Source organism: Miscanthus floridulus, unplaced genomic scaffold (assembly GCF_019320115.1).
Source record: "Miscanthus floridulus cultivar M001 unplaced genomic scaffold, ASM1932011v1 os_1473_1_2, whole genome shotgun sequence".
In the NCBI taxonomy this organism is placed as follows: Eukaryota; Viridiplantae; Streptophyta; class Magnoliopsida; order Poales; family Poaceae; genus Miscanthus; species Miscanthus floridulus.
The window spans coordinates 2,869-26,132 of NW_027097742.1; the positions used below are offsets into that span (position 1 = coordinate 2,869).

The 23,264-nt window shown below is 46.8% G+C and overlaps 1 long non-coding RNA gene across 1 annotated transcript; it reads left to right on the forward strand.

Moving 5' to 3' along the window:
• The first annotated feature begins 3,172 nt into the window (after positions 1–3,172).
• On the forward strand, positions 3,173–4,247 carry LOC136534082 (uncharacterized). Its single transcript, XR_010778654.1, has 3 exons — positions 3,173–3,289; positions 3,377–3,415; positions 3,763–4,247. It is a non-coding gene; the product is annotated as an uncharacterized lncRNA (long non-coding RNA).
• The last annotated feature ends 19,017 nt before the right edge of the window (positions 4,248–23,264 follow it).

Here is a 23,264-nt window from a genome sequence, read left to right on the forward strand (position 1 = left end):
CCAAGTCTTGCTCAAGCTTCACCGCCACGCGGTCCATCACTCCAAAGCCTTCGACTTGCCCTTCACGCTTGCAACCGGTCCATCAAGCCAAGTCTTATCTTGATCTTCTCCACCTTGATCACATGACTCAATGTCATGTCTCATGTGCAATAAGCTCTTTCATCATCACATGTGTGAGCTTTGCAACATCTCCAAGCCATTTTCACCTTCATGGCATATGTTGCTCACATACATGTACCTGTGGACTAATCACCTGTGTATCTCACATAAACACAATTAGTCCACCTAAGTTGTCACTCAATTACCAAAACCAAACAAGGACCTTTCAACCTTAACGAACCATACATCCAAGAGTTCATGTACTCCATCTTTTACAACAACAACAAAACAAACATTGTATATACTTTAGATATATATGAATATAAATCAAATATAATTACATGAAGCATACAAACACACCATGGTAGAGGAAAATTAATTAATGACCCATTTATCCATAAATAATTAAAATACATATTTGTTAATTACAATAAACAAATTCAAAGACAACAATTAGCAACAATTATATTTTACCAAATATCTTTCATGCAAACCCTAGTCCAATTTCATCAAACATAAATTTACAAAAACAAAATTAATAAAAAAACTAAACCCTAGATCTAGATCTACATGCACATGAAACATCCATAAAACTAACTAATTATTCACTAAAATCAAGAAACATGGACCAAATAAGGATATGATCTTGTTCTCCTACCTAATTTACCCAAGTACATTTAAAACTTGGGTCTAATTTGCTTCATAAGTAGCTCAAGCACCATAGAAGAGAGAGAAAAGCAAAACTCTAATTACTCACTAACCAACCATTAAAACTTTAAAAAAAGTGTGGAATAACATTTTCTTACCTTCTACAACCTCTCCACCAAATGATTTGAGACCAAAACATTTCTCCCTTAGTAAAGCAATTTTTAGGAGGTACCCAAGGCCTCCCCACCTTTCTTTCACAGGTTGGAATGATTGACCCGAGAAGAAAGAAGGTGTTGCAGTTTGTTTTATATGTAGGTCATTTGTAGGGGCGGCTGGTGATTGAGCCGTCCCTATAAATCGGAGGTATTTATACACGGGCATTTGTAGGGGCGACTCAATCACCAGCCGCCCCTACAAATAGCAACACCGGGGGTGGCTGATGAGTGAGCCGCCCCTATAAATCTGACCCATTTGTAGGGGCGGCTCGTATCATCAGCTGCCTCTGCTGTTCCATTTGTAGGGGTGGCTGGTCTCGTGGCTCCCGAGCACGCCACTGTAGGGACGGCTTCATCACCAGCCGTCCCTAAAAAAAATTTGTCCCGTTGCTACAAACCGTTTTTCACTTAGTGTTACTTTGAGGCAAGTCATCTTCCAGCTGCCACACCTTCCTCTTTCCCAGGTGTTTTACAAACCACGTCCAGTGATATGGGCCCATGACAAGAAATTTGTGACTTATTTAGGGGTGGGGCATTCATTATTGTTTTCAATTAGTAAAAGGTGTTTTTACTCAACTCTTCAGGTTGTTTTCCGTCTTAACCCTTAGTTTTAAAACAATTAATTTCTTCCTCTATTCACGTAACTCAAACCAGTATTACTGTGGCTTGTATTGCTGAGTTGGAAAGATTCTTGTTGTTTTCAGAAAGCCACTTCCTCTTCCAGAGAAGCATGAACATGAACGAGAACAGCAAGCAAGCATGGTTGCTTCTGGGAATTGCACAAGTTCTCAACAAATGTATCAGTATCAAATTGCAATAAGCAGCACTACTGAAACACCACCCACACCCATCCATAACTGCGAGCCAATTATTGAGATGCCACCAAGCCCAGAATATGAATACAACAGAACACCTAATGTGCAAGAAGATTCTTACGAAGATTATTATGCATGTGATATTGAAGATTTTGCACCAGAAGGAATACAGTATGATGCTGAAATAAATATTTGCTCAAGCAAGCATGTGCTGAACAGTAATTCTTGGACACCGAACCGTGGAAAGGATTTGGCTGTGATCAATCCAAAGGGTAGCTTTGGCCGAAATAAAAAACTAAAAAATATCGGTCATCTTAGGACAGAACACAATGCGTAAGTAATTTTGATTTCTTGATATAATTTTGTCCTTAGAAATCAGCAGCACCTCTCTAAGTTTTTTTTTCTAACTTCTACTGTAGATACAACCTCCCAGATGATCATCTAATCCTAGAAGAGGTGTGCTATATTGTGTGATTCTTAACTTTACTACAATTATGAGTTATATTTTTCTTTTAAACTGACATTGATTAATCTAGTGACCTATTTGCTTGTGTATCAGTTCGAAGACAGAGTTCCAGAAGATATATGTCCTTACCTACTAGTGGTTCTTTCTTGTCCTGATGATTACACAGTGGAAGGCACGGTTCTGGTGAGCAACTACTATTATGATTTCTAACCAATCCTGAAATTCGCTCCTACGGGAGTTGAACCCAGGACTAACCAATCCTGAAATTCGCTCCTACGGGAGTTGAACCCAGGACCTGGAGGTTTACTTAGGAGTCGCAACCACTATGACTTTCACTCAGCTGTTTTACTGATCTTTGATGGATCAGCCATGGCCTGGTTTTGATTTCAACCCAATCCCTTGGGGTTGGCTGGGTAATTAATTTGTTTTTCATCCCAACCAACCCAAGGATATTGAATTTTGTTCTCTTACATCCAAACATACCCTTCAATTCTATAGAATTCTTATTCTGATTTAAAATTAATGAAAAATGCGTTAAAAATTATTGAAAAAACTTTGGCAACTCCTTATCACTTCTTTTTGTTGTCTTTGGATTGGATGAAATTAGTCAGAATCCATGCAAATTCTTACATAGTTCTAATGACAACAATTCCCTCCCTCCCTCCCTCCCTCTCTCTAAACTCACCATTGAACTATTTTTCCTCGATATTGCTGATTGAAGTTGTTACGTTCCCCTCTGTTTTGTTTTGTTATTCCTTAACCATTTGCATATGTGAATATGCAGATACCATGTCGGACAGCAAATAGAGGAAAGTTTTCGCTGAATGGTACCTACTTCCACGAAAATGAGGTATATAGCCTTTAATAATCAAAGCAAATACCATACCAGATTGGTTGAACACTAGTCCATAAAAAATATACCCTTTTGTAGGTTTTTGCAGATTACTCATCTAGCCGAAACCCAATAACTATACCTAGGGAATGTATTGGGATGCTGAAGAGAAGCATTGTATACTTTGGTGCATCTATACACTCAATCACAAAAGGTATTATATAAGTGAAATATAAACATGAAAGACAACCGTGAAATGATTGTTGATGAGTCATTTAACTTAAATTCTTATCAACCTCAGGTCAAACAAGGGAAGATATCCAGGAATGCTTCAAGGAAGGTATCAAGTGGCTCTGAACGTTTCTTGGTTTTCTTTTCTTTTGGCTGAGTCATTGGTCTTCATCTTAAGGTTCTCAGCTCATAGATCATAGGTTCAAATCCTAGAATCATAGACGGAAAATCCAACATGTTATCCATCTAACAACCTGTGCAAGATAAATGAGCTTTGCGACAGAAATGGCATGCTATGAAAGCATAGTATTGCAGATCAATTACCCGGCCCACGGGTTTGTTTGACACAGACCTGACATGCGATTCCTTTCTGGTCTAATCTTTTTTTTTCTTTTTAGGGGAATCTTTTCTGGTCTAATCTTACACAGGGCAGAACCGCTTGGTGGTTTTTTGCAGGATATGTCTGTGTACGAGCGTTTCATCGGAGGACCAGAATACCACTGCGCCTATGTGCCACACTGCATGCTACCAACACCATAAAGAAACCAGCTGGTGAGAAGCCTGTGAAGCGGGGCAGGACATCGCCGGAGAGGAAGAGGAAGAACGAGACGAAAGCATCTTCCACTAAGTAGGAGCTGATGGCTGCTTGACGTAGCTGTGTACAAATTGTAGCTAGGAATTAATGGTCTGCAAAAAACGAACTGTAGCTGTAGCTGGGAATAATGCTGAACTAGTTCTGTAACACCCCCTGGTTAGGACTTAGAAGGATAATGTTAGTTGTGTGCGCCCGAGATTGGGAGCGAATAAATGGTGATCTCTCGTGTGGCCACTATTTTATTTCTGCCTGTCTTGTGCTTTATTTTTATTCATCTTAGACTGTTTACCTTAGTTCCTGTTACATTATTCGCAACTGAAACCTGCATAGGGTCAGAAAGAAGTGTGTTCAGGCCAATCTTTTGAGTATTGTCTGAAAAAAGTGTATTCACTACCTGGTTTGTGAAGAAGTGTGAGAGGTAGAGAAACATAATACGCTGAATAACGAGGCGCACATGTTTGCGTATGAGCGAACATCATCGCAATAAAAACAATAGAATTTTATATTAAAACAAAGGTCCCACAACCTTGCTTGTTACTTGGTTAGGCTACAGGCAGTGAAAAAGACGGAGGGTTACTTGGTTAGGCTGCAGGCAGTGAAAGAGGGAGGGAGACTGTAATTTTAAGCCTCCTTTGGCACGACTCATCCAAAACAGCTTCACCGGTGAAGTCAAAGCCGGTGAAGCCAGAAAAACTGGTTTTTCATGGCTTCTAGTTCATTTTAACCCTGGCTTACAAAACGGCTTCACGCTACAGTGCCTCAATTTGCGTAAAATAGATGAAGCCGAAGCCAGCATAAGCCGTGTCAAAGAGGCCCTTAGTCTAGGCAGTGAAAGAGAGAGGGAGACTGTAATTTTAGTCTTCTCGTACTAATTTACGGTATTGTTGACACTACCAAACTCACACCGGCTGGTTATACCTCAAGTCAAGATACAAATATCGGAAAGATCAAGCCTGTAATTCTAGTCTTCTGGTACTAATGTACTATTACCACTAACAACTGAATGACGACTTGCTACTTGCTAGACAAAGAACGTGTAGAATTTTCTGTTAATCGACATCTTCTACACCAGAAAATACGACTTAGCTAGCCTGTTGGAAATAGATATCGTGGAATTTTCAGTTAACTAATAACATCTAGATCTAGTAAAGGTAACTTGTTACGAAATGTTTGGTTAATCATACATGCTAATTTAGGATAATTAATACATAATATTATTTTTCATAAATAATGGCATTAGGTCTACAATTTAGATGAGGATATAGGGCGTTTACTGTCGGCTATTTTTCAGTGGCAGATATGTTAAATTTAGGGTTTAATTCTCACAATGGCAAATGTGAGTAATATTTTCTGAAAATGGATTAGTATGGAGACTTTGAAAAAAAAAGTCTCTATAGTTAGTAATATTAATGAGATGACAAAAGAGAGTAAGTACTAGTAATAAGATAATAAAAGAGAGTAAGCTAACCCAGTAAAACTCATGAGGAAGGAGAGACTCTGTGCACGCAAATGTCCCACAAGTAAAATTTATATTTTCTAAATGACATTACCTTTACTTGTTACGGGTCGCGGGTCATGGATGTCGAACAAGATTTCCATGGAATTTTCAGTTAACTAACATCTACTTGTTAACCGAGGCAACCTCATTTCTACATCCATGTCCCATGAGGGTAGGAGAGCAGTGACGGGACCAGAATTTTTAAGTGATATAAACACAAATCAGCATGAGCTTATCAGACCGGCTTATCAGCCATGGTACAGTGTTTTTCTCTCACAACAAATCAGCATTAGCCGGCTTATCAGCTGAACAGCTTCAAAATTTTTGAGTTCCACCTTGCCTGGGATATATTTGGTTGGCAGTTTAGAGAAGAGTTATAATTCATGCTTATTGGTCGGTTCTTCATTTTTCAAAGCTCTATTAGAATCTACATGAAAACACTTGGGTGTTGCATGGTCATCCAGCTGCGCGTGGTCTTGCACAATATGTTGGTTGCTAGCACTACTCGCCGATGGACCGCTCCATTGCTTAAATATCGGTTGTTGTTATACTCTTAACCCTCGCTTGCGCACTACACCGACTGTAGGCCTAATCTAGGGTTTGAATTTAGACAAGGAATTAAGTAGATGGGGGCTAAACATGGTGATCGGTTGCAAGAATTGAGACAGAGATAAAGGTTGCATGGTCATCTGGATTGGCACCAAAATTTGGTGCGTCCACCCAACAAGACGACAGGACAAAAAAATATCGGCACATGGTCAAATTTAGATGACCAACAAGAAGGGCCGGTGATTGTGGAGACCGATTGCAGTTCGGTATGTGCGATGCTACAGCGGCCAACAAAAGACCGGTCTCGGCTTCGCTTTATCTTAGAGGAGGTGCTTTACGTTAGTCGGGTGGAGAGTTGTCATGAGAAGAGAGAGTAATTGTGCTGCCCATGAGCTCGTGCAGCTGGCATTGAGAACGGGCCACTCGGCCACTTGGTATTTGGTGGTGCCACTATGTATTGAGCAAATTATTGCTCAGGATTGTAATAACTTTTCTGAGTAATAAATGAGCCTCTCTTTTCCTTGCAAAAAAAATTAGATGACCAACGAATGCTTGGCAGACCAACACATTTGTTGGGTAAGTGGACGAAGGCTTCCAAAAACACCTAGAGCATATATTATATTATGACAAGGCTACTGAGTACTGGCTTAGGCTATCTCATACATAAGAGGATGACCAACATGCTACTGCAGGAACGCATGACTAGAATAAGGAGTTTGATGGGCTGCTCAGGATCTCAAATTTTATTTTGGTCAAATCAAATACAAAACTACAACAAATGGGACCTTCTGTGACGAATAAATAATGACAATAGAGTTATCTGTCACTAAGACACTCTTTTTATGACGATTGACGTGAGCCAGTCCATCTTAATGACAAATAAATATTCTCTGACATTAAGTTCAACCCGAAATCGTCATAACCTATTTTACCATTGTGCTTGTGATGATGTGTATGACAATTCGTACTTGTCATAAATTGTAGTTGATTTAAAAAAAATTGCCTACATATATAATCCACGTTGGCGTGCTTGGCCCACTAGCAAGGATGGGTCCTTGCTGCCACATGTGAAGAAGCATCCACACATGTTAGTATTAAAGCTAAAAATTAGAGAAAGAGAGAAAACAAACAAGTTAGTGTTAAATGTAAAATCTAGAAAAAGAAGCTTCCACACATGTTTGTATTAAAGGTAAAAAATAGAAAAGAAAGAAGCTTCTGCACGTGTTAGTATTAAAGGTAAGAATTAGAAAAAAATAAAGAAAACACACCTGTTAGTATTATCCCTACAACTAAAACATACGGATTGTCAACATCTACCCGGCAGGACCAAAACACTCATGCGATCCATATCCGGCAGGCAAATAATCACCGCATCTCATGCGATCCATATCCGGCAGACAAATAATCACCGCATGGAGACATCGGAAGGCAAGTAAATAAAATGGAATAAAGCTCATGGAATCACCGGCAGGCAAATAATCACCGCATGGAGACACTGTAAGATAAGTAAATAAAATAGAATAAAACGGAAAGAGAATTATGGGAAGAGAAAGGAATTTATTGGAATATCACCATGCAATGATCATGATCGTGATCCAAATCTCGTTCATTGTCTTTCGCGTTGCGTGTTAATAACAAATACTTTTTTCCCAAAAAATGAATTATTGCCGTGCCTCATGTGGGCTAGGATATTGTAAGTCCGAGTATACATGTTTTGGCAAGGCAGAGCATGGATAAATTCAATTCGATGCTTAGCAATAAATTTTTAGCCTTTGAGGCAACTGATGTTTGCCGTAACTTTCAGACAACAAGCTTTAAGTCTAGCTTTTATTTCAGATTCATTACGATAATGAATGTGTTTCTAGACATTATCATGGTATAATACACGTGAAAAAATGAATTGATATATTCTTGATTTTGACTCGGCTAACAAACATTTTATTTAATTTATGTTGCACCCGTTGCAACGAACGGGCACTCATCTAGTCTCCTGCAACTAAAAAGAGGAAGTTATATCATCACAAAGTAAGACATCAAAACTGTAAACTCAGTTTGACTTAGAAACTTTTCTAAGTTTGAAAAACAACACTGCATTGATTTTTGTGATTCAAATTCAAGCATGTTAGGAGCTGAATTAGCTTATGACCCAAAAATAAAAGTTGTTACACTACTCAAGCACTACAACTTTGTTTTAGGGTGCACGTCCATGCAAAGTTTCTAAAGTGCAGTTCAACTCCAGTCAAACATGCAACTAGAAATTGATGCTTTACACAATAGATATGACTTGGAGACCAAACTAGCCTTAGTTATGCATACCAAAGTTATTCCTAGTGACATTCTAAACATGTTTAGGGTACTCCTAAGGTCCCACAAGCATTTCAGATTGGTCACACACAAATACTTCCTAGGTCAACCAAGCATGTCATCACTTAGGAGCTTAATTAGGTAAAGTGATCCACATGAACATTGTTCCATTAGGCATCCTAAATGTAGCTAAGATGTTTTAGTGACCAACCTCAACTACTTGCACTTAATCACACATGATCATAAGCATACACATATGGAAACATAGAATAACAAGGCATGTTTCACATGTTTCAATTGTATGTTTCACATGTAAAAGCTCATATATGAATGCTTGATGTATGTAAGCCTAACACCTAGGGTGTTACATTGCCCGCCGCGCCTCCTTTCTTGGTCGCCTCCTCCTTGCCTTTCCCTTCCTTTGGCTTGGCGGCTTGCCGCAGGAAACGTTTGAGGAGCTCGCGGTCCTTGTATAGGTGTTTGACGGGATAGGCGTGGTTGGTGCATGGACTCTCCATGAGCTTGTCGAAGTGGTCGGGCTGGCCCTACTGGGGCTGCTTGCCCGTGTAGTCGGCCACGGTGACCAAAGGTGGGTTGGCCGGTCGGCGTCGATCCTTCTTGTTCTTCTTGCCCTTTTGTGTGGAGGGGCACTCGCCTTGGTCCTCACGCTTGGCCTTACCTCTGTCCTGATGGCCGTTGAAGACTGCCCTGACCGCCTCCTCGGCGGAGGCATGGATCGTGGCGATGTCAAGCAGGTCGCCGGTGGTACGGGGCTTCACACAGCCGAGCTTATGGATCAGGGACTTGCAGGTTGTCACATAGAGGAACACGCTGACGACGTCCGCGTCGACGACATCAGAAAGGGAGTTGCACTGCTTTGAGAACCTGTGGATGTAATCCCGTAGGGACTCGTTGGGCTCCTGCTGGCAGCTCTTGAGGTCCCAAGAATTCCCAGGACAGACATATGTCCCTTGAAAATTTCCGACGAAGACCCTCTTGAGATCCGTCTAGTTGCGGATTCTGTCGGACGGAAGGAATTCGAGTCATGCTCGAACATGCTTCCCCACGCAGATGGGGAGGTACTGGATGATGAAGTAGTCATCCTTCACTCCTCCGGCTTGGCAAGCGAGCTGGAAGTCTTCGAGCCATATATCGGGGTTCGTCTCCCCGGTATACTTAGCGATGTTGGTGGGCGCTCGGAAGTGCTGCGGGAACGACGCTTTCTGGATGCGGCGACCAAAGGCCTATGGCCCCGGGCCATCCGGGCTGGGGCTTTGGTCGTTCGGTCGGTCGCCATGCCTGGGGTGCGTGTCCTCGCACTCCTCGATGGTCAGGCCAGGGCCCGCGCTGCCTGTTCTCACCGCTATTCGATGGACGTCATCGTGTCGGGCGTGGCATCGATTGTTGATGACGCTGTGAGCGTCATGCTCCGGCCTGAGCCATTCATGCATAGGTGGTTGGTGTGGAGCGGGCGCCGGGTTGGGTAGGGGCGCAGCCGCGGCCTCCTGCTCAATGCCCGACAACTGTTGTGGTGAGTGGACGGAGTGAATCGACTAGTGCAGCCTCAGTCCCCCGGCTGGGCAAGAGGTCGCGTGCTGGTGTCGCGACGCAGAGCTTTCCGCCTGCTGAACAGCAACGGTCTCCACCTGCGCCCGGAGGTTCCGGTGGATCGCCTGCTCCTGGGGGTCGATAGGCTCGGGGAGGCCGCGCAGAAGCATCGCCGCAGCAGCGATGTTCTGGCCAGCCCGAGCAACTGAGGGGGATCATCTTCGCTGTGCTCGGTTTGCGCTTGTTGGTTTTTTGCTGCAATCCGCTAATGGCTTCGTTGCTTAGTGAATTTGGTGTTTGGGAGTATATATAGTAAAAAAAAAAGGCCTGCTTTCTCTTTCGCACACGTGGGTTACGACCCTGGATACCCGGCAGACTGACGTACCAGGGGGTGGTTCAGCTCACAAGACGAAGTCTTACGGAGCACGGCGCTGCTCAATGCGTACCGCAAGACACAAAAAGATGTCATAAAGATACTACGAGATCTGTTAGGGATACGTTCGATCTCATGATTTCTGTAATCTATTATTACTTTCGGTTATCCTCTAGATCTAACCGACTTGTAACCCTACCCCCAGACTATATAAGGCGGGCAGGGACGCCCTCAAAACATAGACAATACCATACAATCGCCAATAAAAACCAACAGACCACAGGAGTAGGGTATTACGTCGTGCTGACGTCCCGAATCTGTTTAACTCTTGTGTCTCTGTTGCCTTCTTGTTCTTGATTACGCGCACCTCTACGATAAATCTACCATCGTGGGATACACCTCGGTGGACTGCCAAATATCTTTTTATCGATAGTTAGCGCGCCAGATAGGGGTGTGCGTGTTGTTTCCATGACGAACAAGATGGTACGTTTTGCAGGCTCTTCGTCCTTCTCAAAGGCCCGACCAGATCTTTACGTCGGATCGATCTCCTGGGTCATCAATGCTGACGGAGACGAAGAAATCATCGAGCCGACGCAGATCGATTCTGCGCCGACCACACAAACACCTGCAACGGCAGATCCGATCTCGGAACCCGTCTTCGAGGTCGTGTTCACCAACAACTCGCCGCTTGCTCCCCTGCTATTCGAGGAAGCGGATCAACAACAACGATTTGATCGCATCCATCGATCCGGTTGGCCAGAAGCTCGCCGACTGCCTCTCTATCATGGAATCAGCTCTGACCACTCTGGTTCAGCGCCGACCACCCTCCGATTCCGATCTATCGGAGGCTGATCAGAAAACTCTAAAGGTTACGACCCTACCCTTTAGGCTCACCAGCATCGTCGCCTCCTACGAAGATGCCCTAAGGGGCAAATTCGCTGACTAGGTGGGAGACACCTATCCTCTCGCCGATCAGATCGCTGACCAGCTCTCGCCGACGGTCAACATGCTACAAATCGGACGATGTCCAGAAGCATCCCTCCAAACCATCCTGGAGGAAAATCCAGACTCCGAGTCCTAGGGCTCTATGAAGACTGTCGCTGAAATCGCCGCCATCTAACCTCCTCTCCCTCCCTTCTGAGGAGGCGGGATCTTCAATGTCAGCATCGATAGCCCTCCATGAGATGAAGAAACTGACGAGGACCGTGCCGCTCGTGTCAATAGGAACACCAATCGTGCGCAGCGCCGAGCAAATGAGGCCGCCATCGTGCTAGCCGAGGCTGCCCGCAACGGAGAACAGCTCGACTCGTAAGGGAGGCCACGCCCACTTCACCGCAACCTCGATGACAAATTCGTTCGTGTCGTCGGCCACAATGTCTACAAGACTCCAAGCGCCAACTTGGTCGTAGCTGCTAATGAGCTCGCTCGGCTCGAGCAAACGCTAGAAGTCGCCAAGGTCATCGCCATGCTTAAAGCAGTGCACTGCCAGGTCAACAAGATCCGCTAGGATTAGAGACCTTCCTACTCGACAAGCTCGATTCACCGATCCACCGTGCCAAGATCCAATCGTCGCCCCAGCTAAAGCCGTTTCATCGACCAACAACGCGACGATGGACAACCCTCTAGGGGGAGCTAGGGGGGAACCATGTGGCAGAACCGTCTAATCTAATGCCTCCTAGGAGTACTTGTCTTTCATTAGACACTAAGTCCTCAAGGGACCACACCAAATTACGTGGTTCCGTCGAGCACACCCCAGGGGAGAACCCGAAAATCCATATTTTCCATCAGGATCATAAATGAGAGAATAAAGCTTACAACATTTTAGTCATTTCTTACATCACTTTTCATGCAACATCAGAGTATATATTTATTGTTATAACATCAGAATGTAATCATGTTATCAGAGTTATGAATAATTTAATTGAACAGCGGAATATAAACATGTGATCAGAGTTACAGCGGAAATAAATGTCTATTCATGACATGATGAAACATTGATATATAACTATGACAACAGATTATATAACTTCTATTTATAAATACATTTGGTGAGAGTTATAAATAAAAACTATGATCGTAGTGCAAAGGAATCCCCTCTAAGCCCACCAGGAGGAATCCACACACAAGAGTGCGCCGCGGGGGCTCAGGGGGCTACACCTATCGGGTGCGCTCGCGCGCACCCTCTGGCAAGATGAATCACCCTCTGGGCAATTCTGTCTGAAATCACTCGGAGGCTCGAGGACTACACCCATCGGTGCGCTCGCGCGCACCCTCTGGCAAGTCAAATCGCCCTCTGGGCGATTATGTCCGAATCACCCGGGGGCTCAGGGGCTACTGTCGGGGACCGAATACTGGAATACCCAAAAAGGAGGAGCTAATAACCATCAAATGTTGATGCTTTCGAATAGGCAAGAACGTGACTACACCTCTTGTCCAATGACCGAGGGTTAACTCCGACTCGTCCGACCCCCAAAGGTTGGCTCCGCCTCGCTCGACGTCTGGGGGCAGACTCCACCTCACTCGATGTCCGGAGGCTAGCTCCGCCTTGCTCGACCCCCAAAGGTTGGCTCCGCCTCGCCCGACGTCTAGAGGCAGACTCCGCCTTGCCCGACGTTCGAGGGCTGGCTCTGCCTCGCCCAACCCCCAAAGGTTGGCTCTATCTCGCCCGACGTCTGGGGGAAGACTCCACCTCACCCGATGTTCGAGGCCTGGCTTTGCCTCACCCGATGTCCAGGGGCTAGCTCCGCCTCACTCGATGTCTAGGGGCAGACTCCGCCTCGCCCGATGTCTGTGCGCTGCTCCTTCATAACTACATGCGTAGATAAGGCAGGGCACTCAAGTCAACCACAATACCAAGGACCATACCCTACACGCATGTAGGAAAGTACCATTAGGATATGACAAGACACGCACTTTAAGGCCCTTCTGGGCATATCAGAGCCCGAACAGTGTTGTGGGTGCCGACATTTGTGTTTACAGTGTTGTGGGCGCCGACATTGGCCCTCGGGCGTGGATCCTGACGGAACCATACGACAACCACTACAGTCTAAGAGGAGACTCACGTCCTCTACAGTGATGGATGTGTAGTCACTACATCGTCCGCTCCCCTTGGGGTTGCGGGTCAACACCCCGGTCCGTTGCGCTGCCCACCGAGGCAGGATGGGATGTAACCACTTGCTGATCAAGTCAGAGCATGGCATCATCAACGGTAGATGCCCAGCATGGAGCTATCCCTGACACCGTCTTCCATGTCAGCATGGCTGGCTTAGAGGAAAAGGAAAACCTGGCACCTTCGAAGGACCTTCTTTGCCTCTGGTTTTTCTTCTTTCTCCCATCTGTAATCCCTGCTCTCCCTTAGTCTATAAAAGGGAAGGCAGGGCACCTCACTAAGGGGATGAATCGACTCCACACACATCACACCACATAGCTAAGCAGCATCCAAGCTCTCAACACCCGTTCGATCATTCCATCATAGACTTGAGACCTTTCCCTCTCTCGCCCGTTTGTATCCCCTACTATGAACTTTTTAGTGCAAATAACACGAGCAGCAGCCACAAACAAGATGTAGGGACATTCCGCTCGAACTAGTATAAACCTTGTGTTTTTTTGCACACCATCTAGGCCAGACATGCAATAATACAAATTTACTCGTTGTTGTTTACTCAAAACACCGACAGAGCCTTTCAAGCCTGTGCTAGGCGGTTTTCGGTACGTATACGTCGCCATTGACAAGTTCTCCAAGTGGATCGAATACAAGCCGCTTGTTTCGGCCACTACAATGAAGGTAGTCGAACTCTTCGAAGATATCATCCATAGATTCGGTCTCCCAAACAGCATTATCACCGACCTCAGAACTACATTCACTGGTCACCATTTTTGGGACTTCTGCGAAGACCGATGCATCTCCATCAAATACGTCTCTATTGCCCATCCCAGAGCCAACGGCTAGGTCGAACAGGCGAACGGCATGATCCTTGATGCTCTCAAAAAGAGACTATATCAGAAAGAGCAAAAGCATCCAGGTAGATGGCTCAAAGAGCTCCCAGCTATGGTCTAGGGACTACGCACTCAAGCTAGTCACAACACCAGTGTGTCTCCATATTTTCTGGTCTATGGCTTAGAGGCCATACTCCCCGCAGACATTGCCTTCTGAGCACCTAGAGTAGAGCATTATAATGAAGAGCAAGCCACAGCTATTCAGACAGAGGAAGTCGATAGGGCCGAAGAAGAATGCCTGATCACTTGCATCCGCATGGCCAAATACCTAGAAGGCCTACGAAGATACTACAATCACAATATCAAAGGTTGTTCATTTGTGGTCGACAACCTCATTCTCCGTAGAAAGCAAAAAACCGAAGGGATGCATAAGCTCTCCTCCCCCTGGGAAGGGCCTTACGTGGTCAAAGAAGTTACCGGACCAGGGTCTTATCGGCTATGTGACATGGAAGGAGTCGATATCCCCAATTTGTGGCACATCGAGCACCTTATACGTTTCTATCCTTGAAACGCTCTAGATATGTACTCTCTACTCCATGATGAATAAAGTTTTTGTCGCCATAATTTATCTCCACTATTTCTCCACTTCGGTTTAATCTCTATTTGCGGTCGTCAGCTCTAAGCTACTCCTTAAACAAACTTCGACAATTATACAAGATCTCCACAAAAGCTCCACCTGTTTCTCCATACTAAAATATCTCTAAGATATTTCACCAACCATCGAGCAGCACACGTTCCGCTCTGCGTTCTTTGGAGAAAACCCATTATTCGATCTCTCCCTACATGTGCTATGGGCTCCGCGCTCTGCGTTATGGGTGGTCGACTATGGTTTCTCGGTCACGCATATTCCTCCTACATGTGCACTGGCTCTAGCACTTGATGTTATGGAATACGGGCTAGCCAAGGCCAAGAGCCCAGTAACGAACTAACTGCTTGGACGCTACTTATACCATGTATAAACATGTTAGGGTTAATAGCAAGTTTCTTTTTCACCGAAAGTGCTAGCAAACTGCATAAATATGCACATGATGTCTACATACAACATTTATACAAATACATAAATGTTTGCTTATGCCCTCGCGCATCTAACTCTCCTCTCCAGATGTTCCATATAGGTTCCTCACCACTTAGGTTTGGCCATCACCATCTACCTCGCTGAACAGATCATCATTGCCGGCCAGACTCTTCGCCGCATCCTCCACCTCATCCTTCAGCTGCTCCTGCTTTGTCACACCCATCCCTCTAACGAATCCGGCCCCTATCGCTCGAAGATTGATGGTAGGGTAGTGAGACCGGACCACCGCCAGGGCATGTGTCACGACGGAGACAGTAACATCGCGGTTGAAGTTCTTCAAGTTCTCCCATGCCGCTTTGCACCTATCGATGATGGCGACCGGACGTGGTGGCCTGTCCTCAGGCTGAGGAGCTACCTCCATGTCGATACAGTCGAGCACCGGCCTGACTCCGGTTACCACGACGTCAAGTTTTCCCCTCTAGGTCTTGGCCTCCAGCTCCAGCACATCGAACTGTGCCTTGGTCCTTCGATGGTATTCTGCAGACACCAAAGGGATTTGTCAAGCATAGAAATTATTTCTACAACAACTCCGACCATGAATTACTCACCTTCCAGATCCTCGGCTAGTTTCTCCACTCGCCCAAATGTTTTCTCCTTCTCCGCTTGGAGTTGATTGATGACTTCTCACAACTGGTCGAGCTCCGCATCTTGCTCTACAAACATAATGGTGTACAGCAACATCAAGACTATTTAGCAATACAGAACAAACTCATCGATACTCAGTACCTTTCTTCTGCTCAGAGACGCCTTGCAGCTGCTTGGAGGTGCGCCCCAGCTGCTTGGAGTTGTGCTCCAGCTTCTTAGAGACGGTCTTTAGCTGCTCGAATAGGATGCCCTTTTGGTACTCTAGGTCCTTGGCGTTGGATTTAGCAAGATTCCATTTGCGCTGGTCCCTCTGGATGTTCTTCTCCATCAGCTTCACCGCCTCCTTCAGCTTCGCGTTCTCCTCGGGAGCGGCTCCATCATCTTGATCAGCTACTACCGGTGTGCGGCAGTTCATGCTATGCCCTGTAAAGCACCAAGATTGTAAATGACCTTATTCTCTAACGCCAAAGACGTACATCACCGATGCAATACTAACCTCGATTTGCTTCATGGCGGTGGAAAGGGTGGATCGTAGCCTCTTCACCTCCCTGGAGGTGTCCTCCTCCACGACCACAACTTTGTACCCCCGCTTATAGAGGATGCAGACAGCTTAAGGTCATGATTCTTCACCCTCAATCTCCTCGACCTCGTCCTCTTCCTCCATAGCTGGTGGTGCTCCCTAGGGGCTCGGTGGCCACACAAAGCGACCGACCATGCCCTGCGGCATCTCTAGGCGCGCCGCTTGCTCCTCCGATGCTATCGACCTCTGTGCCCTAGACTCTGGCACAATGTCGGTAGCTCTCACCTCCGTGTATGAAGACTCGGTGGCTCTTGTTGTCGCTCCTGGCGTCTCCGTCGCATCGGCCGCCGTAGTCGCCAACCGCTCTCCGTCGCCATCTCCATCAGCAGCGGTGGTCGACTCCTCTGTAGACCGACAAGTGCCCAAGGACTCCGGGATAGAGTCCGTCCACAATGTCTCTATGCTGGGAATAGCCTCTGGCTGCTCGCTAGTCTGGCCCAAAGGATTCAAGTCCACCACGCGCCCCATTCTACATCAGATCAGCTCATCGGTCACCACAACTATGAAAATCGAAAAGCTACTGATACCAAGGCAAAGATACTTACACATCAGCTTCCCAGTAGATGGTTTTGAACCGGCACTGCCTCCCCAAGCAACCAGCCATTGCACTAGGGTCAACCCGTGTGGCCTGGGGTGGAGGTCTTGCAGCACTCGCCGTCGGCGTCTCTTCCGCCTGCTGCTCGGGGACTTCTTCCCCTCCCTCCAATTGCACCTCCATGCGCGTGTTGTGTGATGGTGCCTTAATGCTTGGAGGAGGAGCTACTGGAGCCTCATCGTCGTTCGACCACTTGGATATCGTCGTACTTTGTGTCCGAGCGGTCCGATCACCACCAAGCGAGATGTCGCATGGCCTGCAGGGAGCTACATCCGTTGTTCTCCTCTTCTTTCAGGCCAGCTCATCTTGCGCCGCCCTTTTCCCCTGGACCTTCTCCGACACCGGGGGGACTCTTCGTCCGACCAGCACCTAGGCCTCTAGATTCGAATGAGGTGCTGACAGCACCTTCCTCCGGCTGAGTGGTTGGCCTGGCGTCCACTGCCTTCGGCCAATCACTCCTCGGCATGCCCGAGGAGTACGCCGCCCATTCCTGCAAATGGATCTTTCCACAAGCGAATCAGTTCACTACTCGTCACTGGTATGAGATAAAATCACTAGGAACAATAGTCGAGATTTTTACCTGAGGAGGTGGGTTCGTGCAGTTGAAGGCTCTAGGCTACCCTAGCACACTGAACGGCGCGTTTGGAGCGAATAGCTCTATGGCCCGGCGTAGCACAACCTCCTTTGTTAGTCTCTCTGACCTCTCCCGGGTGCCGTCAGTGTTTCCTTTGAAGTTAAAGCCCATATGGGTCCTCTCCTTGTAGGGCTAGATGCGGTGCACTATGAAGCTCACTGCCACAACCACTTTGTTCATCTTCATGCCCTTTATCAGCCCGAGGAGCTCCTTCACTTGATCCATATCAGCACTGGTCGGCTTCTTTGACCAGCTCTTCTGGTTCTTCAAAATTTGGTCGATGTCGCACCGGATGGTAGGATGACTCTGCTTTATATAGAACCACCTGACATTCCACCCCTTCAGCAAGGTATTCAGCGGCACAGTAATATACTCGCTCGCCATCCTATCGTGGAGCTGTAGACACACACCGCTGACCACCTTAGAACCACCCCCGCCCTTCTTCTTTAGCCAGAATAGGTGTCAGAAAAGATTAAAGTGGGGAAGAATGCCAAGATACACCTCGCAGAAATGGATAAACACAGCAATGTGCAAGATCATGTTTGGATGTAGATTACACAAACTCACTCCCCAGAACTCCAATAGATCCCGCAAGAACAGATGTACCGGAAGTCCTAATCCGTGTCAGAAATAATCTTCAAATACTATGACTTTGTCGGTGTGTGGCATCGGATAGGGCTCACCATCGGCCGGACGCCATCCGACGGTGACTTGGTCTAGAAGAATGCCCACCTCCACCATCTTGTTGAGATCCATATCCCCCATGAGTGATGGCACCCATTCCTTATCATGGATTGCTCCGGCGGTCGCCTTCTTCGGGCTACCACCTCCCCTCTTTGGCACCATCTCTCAGATCTAGATTGGGACTGGCGGCGGAAGCGCGCATGAATGCGAATGGGGGAGCGTGAGGGCAAGGAGGAAGACGAAGTGGCGGAGTGGCAAAGGTGGGAGTGCGGAGTGCGACGACGCAGTAATAAAGGCACCCTCTCCACTTTTTGCATTCAAGGGGTTTTGGGAAACCGCACCATGATTTGCGCCCTTCCGAATTCCCTGAAGCAGCGTGCTGGGCCGTTATCTGGGCTTCCACGCAACTATGGCCCATATCGCCTATTCTCCGACGCAACTTGGAACTGCATACTGAATATTCACCGACTTCTCCGCAATACCATCAAGGCTCAGCAATTTCTACTATACAGCCATTATTCCAGTTTTTTCTCCACGATTTGATTTCTTTGAGATTTCCACTAGTGGCTCGGTGTGGGGGTATTAACCCCTATACCCTTACGGCTAAGCTTGGGCCGGCCCGGATCGATGGGTCCGGTCCACCCGAAAGACGACGTGCGGCCCAGCCAACCTGATCGGAGTCCCGCACAAGGAGTCAAGGCGGATTTAGCGATCAAGCAGGATCCTGGTCGGTTAGAATAGGAATCCTTATCCGGCCACATATGGCAATTATAACTGACTAAGATTGGTTTCTAGATCTGTAACCCTGCCCCCCGGACTATATAAGGCGGGCAGGGGATCCCTCTAAAAAACATCTCTCATTAACATACAGCAATACAAATCAGACGCAGGACGTAGGTGTTACGCCTTCTTGGCGGCCGAACCTGGATAAAACCTCGTGTCTGTCTTGCGTCACCGTCTTGTTTATGGCTTGCGCATCTGTCTGCCGACAATCTACTACCTTGGGCATACCCCTAGGTAGACTGCCGACCATATTTCATCGACAGTGGCGCGCCAGGTAGAGGTCCTCAGGCAGAGACCCTGAAGGAAAGGGTGCACTGGAACCCCAAAACCCCGTTTGAAGAAATCCTCGAACACCACAATCTCACCTGGTTGTGGATCGGGGAAGCTTTCTCCTTCCGGCGCACGCCATCCCGCGAGTGCCTTGTTGTGGAGCACTCCCATGGCGACGAGGTCTTCGATGGTCTGCTCATTGCTCCGCGATTTCCACCACTCCTTCGCCATGACTCCGCCTTTCTTCTGGGCGTCTCTCTTCGCCATTAGTCTGTCCTTACTAAGTGGGTGGATGCGGTGGCGAGGGGGATGGCGATGATTTTCGGAGAAATAGGGTTCGGCAAGAGGAAGAAGAAGGTTGCGGCGGCGAATGACAATGAGGAACGGTATGAGTAACTTACCAGATCTATATTATAAATAACAAAGAGCTCCGTCGTTTTGTCCGCCTGAGATTATTGGGAGACGTGCGCACGCGCCGCAGACGATTGTTCACACAACCTCGAGATCTATGCCAATAAACGTGCCCCTTCGTTACCAGTGTATGCGCCTCTTCGTTGATAGTGTTAGAGGGCCCACACTGACACACCTCCATACAGGTGCCAAGTGACTGTTTGCCAGAAAAGAGTAAGAAGACAGAATGACGTACTGTACCCATCTGCTTTTTTGACCAGACGTGTCAGACTGGACTTGGTAGAGAAATGAGATAAATAAATACACCAAATAAATACATCAATGGCGTTCGTATTTTCGATGCTTGTTTTGTGCTCAAGGATGGATCAGACTCCTACAATGCTCGGGGACTGCCCAGACCACTGCCGTGCTCGGGGACTGCCTAGACCACTGCTGTGCTCGTGGACTGCCCAGACCACTGCTGTGCTCGTGGACTATGAAGACCACTACCGTGGTCGGGGACTACTCCGACCACTGACGTGCTTGGGGACTGCTCCGACCACTACCGTGCTCAGGGACTGCTGCGACAACTGATGTGCTCGGGGACTGTCTCGCCCAATGCTCAGAGAATGGTTCTCCTCGGCTACATGTGATTTGTACTCACATACAGTTGAGAGACATTTATTTAGACCTTGCTACAAGGTTCATACATCGCCTTCCAGCAAGCTCGGGGACTACATCGGTACGATGCACCTGCCGGTGCATCTCGTTTTTGTTTGTACGACAATTGGGTTCTCAACTTAACTGGGAATTCTTTTTAGACCCTGGCACCACGTGCCTACGTCACCTACTACTAGGCTCGGGGACTAAGTGAGCACACTTCACCTTGCGGTGAATGTGTTGGTTTTTTTGACCCCTACACCTCTGACGATTCAAGGATGCTATGCTTCAAGACCACTTACATTTCTTTCCAGAAATACAAGTGGGCACACTTCTCAGGACGGAAATCTTTTTCTTTTTTCTTAAGAGCACCATACATTCTTCGGACAACTTACTTCTCCGGCGATGACGGTGGTCAGAAATGTCAAGAACTCAAGCCTTACTTGTCGGAGAAGGTTAAAATGGCGTGTCTCAACATAATACATGGTGCCCGGGGACTAGCTGTGGGGGTATTAATCCCTATACTCTTACGGCTAAGCTTGGGCCGGCCTGGATCGATGGGTCCGGTCCACCCGAAAGACGACGTGCGACCCAGCCAACCTGATCGGAGTCTCGCACAAGGAGTCAAGGCGGATTTGGCGATCAAGCAGGATCCTGGTCGGTTAGAATAGAAATCCTTATCCGGCCACATATGATAATTGTAACTGACTAAGATTGGTTTCTAGATCTGTAACCCTGCCCCCGGACTATATAAGGCGGGCAGGGGATCCCTCTAAAAAACATCTCTCATTAACATACAGCAATACAAATCAGACGCAGGATGTAGGTGTTACGCCTTCTTGGCGGCCGAACCTGGATAAAACCTCGTGTCTGTCTTGCGTCACCGTCTTGTTTGTGGCTTGCGTATCTGTCTGCCGACAATCTACTACCTTGGGCATACCCCTAGGTAGACTGCCGACCATATTTCGTCGACACTCGGGGACTACGTCATCATTATGACTCGGTTTCTCACCACACTGGGGACTTCTTCTGGTTATTATTGTTTCTGACCCTGGCACCACGTGACCATGTCACCTACTGTCAGGCTCGGGGACTAAGTGGGCAAACTTCACCATGCGGTGAATGTGCATTTTTTATTTCAGGGCTCCGCCCATGGACTGGTCGCTTGCACGACTGGTTTTCTGCCTTTCTTCTACTTTCTGGACCCTGGCACCACGTGACCACGTGACCTACTATTAGGCTCGGAGACTAAGTGAGCACACTTCACCTTGCGGTGAGTGTGTTTTCTTTGATCTAGAAGACTCCATACCTCCTGAAGTTGAAGAAGATTATCTCCCGTTCTCGTGGTCGAAATCTATGTGGGCACACTTGGTTCACCGTGAAGAAATTTTTTTTAAACTTGAGCTCCTTACATCCTTTTGGCAAGCCTTACTTAGGATACTCTGCTCGGCGATGGTCCACAACTGCTCAGTGACTCATTAGAGTGGTAGGACTATGAGTCTGATTGCTCGACTTTGTTTACACCTGCTCGGACAAGCTCAAGACGGCGTTGCACAGCGAATACAAGGCGCTCGGGGACTAGCTGTAGGGGGGGTACGATCCCGGATACCCACGACACACTACATGGGTTGTGCCCCCAGGAATGGTCCAGCCCACAAGACGAAGCCTTGCGGAGCATGGCACTGCTCGGCATGCCTCGCAAGACACCGGGAAGATATCCTGAAGATACTACGAGATCTGTTAGGATACGCTCGATCCCATGATTCCTGTAATCTGTTATTACTTTCCGGTTATCTCCTAAATCTAACCGACTTGTAACCCTGCCCCCCAGACTATATAAGGCGGGCAGGGACCCTCTCAAAACACAGGCAATACCATATGATCGTCAATACAAACCAACAGACCACAAGAGTAGGGTATTACGTCATGCTGACAGCCCGAACCTGTCTAACTCTTGTGTCTCTGTTGCCTTCTTGTTCTTGATTACGCGCACCCCTACGACAAATCTACCATCGTGGAACACCCCCTCGGTGGACTGCCGAACATATTTTGTAGACAACATCCGTTGTTTTTTATGCTCTTGCACTTGTTAGCTCACTTGGATTGCTCATTTTGGTGTTCTTGTGCTGCAATCTATTACTCCACGTTTTGGCTTTTGTAGATATCGTAATAAAAGCAATGTATGCACTTCGATATACATAAATAATAAAAGCAATGTATCTTTAAAAGTCTTATAAAATTTGAGTATTTGTCAGTCAATATGCGGTGTCTGTGCTAACGGAGTCGGGGAGAGTAGCCATCTAGCCAAGTCGGAGAAAAATTGAATTTTTTTTTCTCGCGAAGTGTGTGATTCCTGTAGCTACTCGACTTAAGGACAGTTAGATGTTGTTTCCGTTTAATCGACTGTTTAGTCCGTCTAGATACTGTTAGTACGTCGTTTCTGTTTAATCGACCGTTTAGACCGCCCAGGGACCGTTAGTATTAATCGACCGTTTAGTCCGTCTAGGGACTATTAATTGACCGTATATCATTTTTTTTATTAAAAGGTTGTTTTACCGCTTAAACGGCCACGATGGTTTAACTGTTTACCGTTTAGTTTTTAAGCATAATAATAACACTGCCCGTAAGCTTATGGATTTTTTTTTCTGGATCAGGGCGTCAGCTGGGGATATCGCCGGCGACACACGACATTGTCCGCAAGCCAATGTCGTGGACAGATGGCTCTTGCTGCACTGCTCTGTACACCAGCGTGGCTGCTGGCCCCAGAAAGGTGGACAGCGACTGCCTGGCCTCGGTGCCGTCGCATGCCCAGGAACATTCTCAGTCCGCCATGCCGGAG